Raw genomic sequence first — 5164 nt, forward strand, 5'->3', positions numbered from 1 at the left:
GTAGGAGACAGTGGCTGATTCCACTTGTGAATCAGAGTATATAGCAGCAAGCGAGGCAACAAAGGAGGCTATATGGCTAAAGAACTTCATCGGAGACCTTGGAGTAGTACCATCTATAAAAGAGCCAATGGAGACTTTCTGTGATAGCAATAGTGCGGTTGCCTTAGCCAAGGAACCGAGAGATCATGGGAGATCCAGTCACATTGATAGAAAATATCACTTCATCAGACATCGAACAGAAGAAGGAATCCTCATGGAAAAGAGGGTATCATCGGATGAGAACCCAGTAGATCCCCTCACGAAGGGACTGAGTGGGGTTAAGCATCTCCAGCATGCTCGGAGCATAGGGCTGAAGGATGATATAAGTTTTAGTAGTTAGATAAATTATGAAATGTGTAAAGTGTAATTGACATTAGATGATGAATAAAAGGTGTTTTATTTATGAGTAAAGTGTTGCTATCTCTTGTCGATCGTTTACTATATGTCTTTTGCATGTTTTGACTTCCAGAACAATTATGTTTGGTATATCATATTATTCAAACCTCCACAGTCGGTCATATGTTGGAAGTAGGTATGAATCAAGACTGTCATGATTGGTTGTAGAGGTCTAAGGTGTTGGACATGGCTACAACTATCATGAGTGCTCATAAGTTCTGAGCATTGGACTCAACCCACGCTCATTGGAATCACTTCATGGAATTTTATCTTGAGTGATCGTGAGACGGTAATATCATATAAGTCTTCAAACCTAGAGATATGATTTGTTACTTACGAGTTAATTATGCATTGATTGTACGAAAACGCATTGGTAACTCGATGTTATAAAACGTGCCTTTGTGTATAATTCAATGAGTGGTAGAACAAACATATGAGTCGAAGTTTATCTATTCCTTCTAGGATTAGAAGCTGATATCTGGGCCCCTCGATGATTGTGTTTTGACCTGTGTACCGGGCCCGGTCAGAACTAAATTGATGTGTTCAGTTAAGTTCTATGTCAAACAAATCGGAAATCGGGAAACAAATGCTGGACAATAAGTAAGACCATGTTCCATGTATTTGTCCGGCTGATATCTTAAGCAGACGATTATATGATCACTTATCTAAAATGGCGCGTTTTAGTTCAACAGAGTTTAAAGAGCTACGATTGTTGGACAGTTCCTGAAGTCATACTTGCAACTATAGTTATTAGACTTATCCAAGTGGGAGACTGTTGGATATAGTGTCTATGTCCATAACTATATTTGGTATGTACCTGACCCGACCCGGCATGGTCCATTTGGGTTGCACTTCACCCGAACAATTTATGGATAATATTTGAGAATAGTACAAGTTATGATTTATTAATATATTATAAGTTCTAATATATTAATATAAGATCATATTATTTGATTAGTATTGATCTATAATTAATCTAGGATTAATTTAGAGATCAAAGATATTACTAATTAAATATGGGCTTCTATAGTTATATAGTGTGGGCTAATGCTTATTTGGAATGGGCTAGGCTTGCATGGAAAAGTCCATGGATACTCCATGGAGCTTTAACCCATGGATCTCATGGAAATGAAGAGACATGGGTATTAGGGTTTACAACGATGTAACCCTAATCCACCACACTATATAAAGGAGGCTTTGGTTCTTGAAATCACACTAGTTGACACTTGTAGAGGTGAGGGCCGATTTCAAGAATAGTAGTGACTATTCTCTAAAAGTTCCAAGTTTGTGGTGATTTGTGATTTCCATTTGAGGCATTCACACTATTGGTGCTAGGCTCTAAAACTCCAAGCAATCAACTACTACTACAAGGTAAGTATTTCTACTAGCTTTATTTGATTCATGTTCCCCATGCCATACTAGTTAGGATATGAACCTTGGAAAAATAATTATTTGCATGTATCTTAGACAAACATAGATCCAAGGTTTATTAGGGTTGCATGTACACTTAGGAAGTGTTAGAATGCTCAAAACCCATCAGCTATGCAATCTGAACTGGCTGAATTTGAACGAAACAAAGTTTGGAGATTAATTCCTAAACCTCCAGATGTTTCAATTTTCAGATTAAAATGGATTTTCAAAAATAAAACCGACAAAGAAGGCAATATTATTCAAAATAAAGCTAGATTAGTTGTTAAAGCCTATTCACAACAAGAAGGAATAGACTATGAAGAAACATTTGCTCCTGTTGCAAGACTTGAAGCAGTTTACATATTTTTAGCTTATGTTGCTCACAAAGAGTTTGATGTTTTTCAAATGGATGTTAAGTGTGCATTCTTAAATGGAGAATTAGAAGAAACAGTTTATGTTGAACAACCAACAGGATTTATAATTCAGGAACATCCTGATCATGTCTACATATTAGACAAAGCAGTTTATGGGTTAAAACAAGGACCAAGAGCCTGGTACGCAACACTTACCAATTTTTTGAAACAATCTAAATTTAAACAAGGATCAGTTGACCCCACATTATTTCGCAAGAAAGTTGGGAATCATCTTATGCTTGTTCAAATTTATGTTGATGATATTATTTTTGGCTCAACTGAGCCAACATTGTCTACTGAATTTGACAATCTCATGAAAAGTCAATTTGAAATGAGCATGATGGGAAAAATTAACAATTTTCTTGGTTTAAATATAAGACAGAACAAGGATGGAATTTTAATCAACCAAGAAAAATATACAAAGAATCTTCTTGAAAAGTTTGGAATGACAAACAGCACGAAGCTTAGAGTACCAATGGCAGTGGGAACAAGACTAACTCCTTCGTTAGATACTCATGCTGTTGATTTAACACTTTATCGAAGCACGATAGGGTCTTTATTGTATTTAACTGCACGTAGACCTGATATTATGTTTTCTGTGTGTAAGTGTGCTAAGTATCAAGCTAATCCTAGAGAACCTCGCTTAACTGCAGTGAAAAATATTTTTCGCTATCTTAAGGGAACAATTTCGTTAGGACTTTGGTATCCAGCGAAATCGGGATTCTTCATTCAATCTTTTTTAGATTCTGATCTAGGATGATGTACTTTGGATAGAAAAAGTACAAGTGGTGGATGTCAACTATTGGATGGAAAATTGGTGAGTTGGCAGTCAAAGAAGCAAACTTGGGTTGCTATCTTAACTACTGAAGCTGAATATATTTCAGCTGTTGCTTGTACTTCGCAAATCATCTGGATTCAGAGTCAACTTCGCGATTATGCTATAAATATGAAAAAGATTCCTTTGTATTGTGATACTTAAAGTGCAATTCGCATTTGTCATATTCCAGTACAACACTCAGAGACAAAACATATTGCTCTTAGATATCACTTTATCAAAGATCATGTGGAAGATAGGAATATTAAAGTTCATTTTGTAAAAACCACTGAACAACTTGCTGATATTTTTACTAAACCTCCTGATGAAAATCATTTGTGAGAATTTTAGCAAGTTTAGGGATGATCGATGCGAATTCAGTATCAAAATCCATCAATCAAGAATGAAAGGTCCATTCAGCAGCTCTAATTCAGAATCATTCAGAAGTTACTGTGCGTTAAGCGGTTTCGCATTGCTTCGCATTCGCACATTTGGTAACTGAGGTTCAATTTAATATAGTTCTTTTATGCTTTGCGAAAAACGAAAAATCAAAAATATTTTCATTTGTTTGTCTATTTTTGAAAAATTCAAAAACAACAAAAATATTTTCTTTTATTTTGTCTTTAACTTTTGAAAAATACAAAATCACAAAAATATTTTTTTTCTTCTTTAAGTTTTGTGTGTTTTCAGTTTTAGTCCAGAGCAAAATGCGAAAAGGTCATGCTTATGTGTCTATGCGAAGCTATCATTTCTTTAAACTATGTACTAGTTAGGATGTCCCTCAAAGAATGCTGCAGCATGTTGACCCAAGCCTCATATGACTCTATGTGTGAGAAATGAAAACCTTAATGAAATTATCTTACGAAAATTTCTTCCCAATCAGGCTTGTATTCGCATTAGTCAAAAGATCTACCTTACTCTTCTCAAATGAGTAAAGAGTTTTCTATTTGGTCCACAAATAACAGAGGTACAATCGATCTTATAACCACAAACTTCGCAAGTTAAGGAATTGACGGCGAACTATGTTCTAGATTTTTAAGAAACAATTGTTTATGTACCTAATATTTCATATAGTCCAAATTATATTCATTCTTATGAGTGATCCTGATCAAATTTTCACAACACAGGAAGTTTATTTCCCAACAGGGTCCAGCACTTAAATTTTTTTTCCATGAATATAATTTCAGTGTGAGTATATATTTGAAATCCTTGTCACTTTTCAAAAATAATCCAAAGCAATGTTGTCCCTAAACACAATGTTTAAACAAGAAATTTCGGTTACAATTACTCACCTTATGTTTAGGATGATATGTAACGAAATTCGCAAACCACCATATTAAGCCTATAAAAGAAGCCCTTCGATACTTCTCTATAAGTGTTCGATTGTATGTCACGGGAAAATGCGAAAGCAGTTGATTACCTCTCTTGGTAATTAATGAAGTAACCTTTGTCCGGGGTTTTATTGCTTTATGTCAATAAATTTTGACATCACAAGATTCCAATTTTTTTTACTTGCTTTTTATCTCATTTATTTGAATCACATACACTCACGAAATCCTTGAGGTTCTAAGTAATATCAACTTAGGCTGAAGATTTCGCAAGTCTGGTAAATGACTTCGTTTAAAATCCCATAAACGAAAGAGCCCAACCTCAATACCGAAGGGTCTTCTATCACTCAACTGTACTCATGAATAGTTTCAAGTAACCGTCAGCCCTGGTTTCAAGGCACTTTATGTGGCATGATCATCACAACGGCTATTGATTACACGTTTCCCGGCACATGTAGCCCACTTTATTTTTGAAACGGATCGTCTTTAAGATCAACCTATAAAAGGGATACTCTTTTATGTGAATCGTTACGCGATTCAAAATTCTCAGACGAACAAAAAGCCCTAATCTTTCTCTCAAGAAATTTCTCAGATTAACAATAGCTGCTACTCAATCTAACACAGAAGAAGTTCTTTCACAGTCTCTTATGAAGATTCAAAGCACAAATTACCAAGTTGATCCCAAAGTTTCATCTTACCCAGAAGAATTGAAGATGTTGATCATTGCGCTCAAAAGATCAGCAATGTCAACTGTTATGTTCAGT

Source organism: Lactuca saligna, chromosome 6, assembly GCF_052625555.1.
Source record: "Lactuca saligna cultivar CGN05327 chromosome 6, ASM5262555v1, whole genome shotgun sequence".
In the NCBI taxonomy this organism is placed as follows: Eukaryota; Viridiplantae; Streptophyta; class Magnoliopsida; order Asterales; family Asteraceae; genus Lactuca; species Lactuca saligna.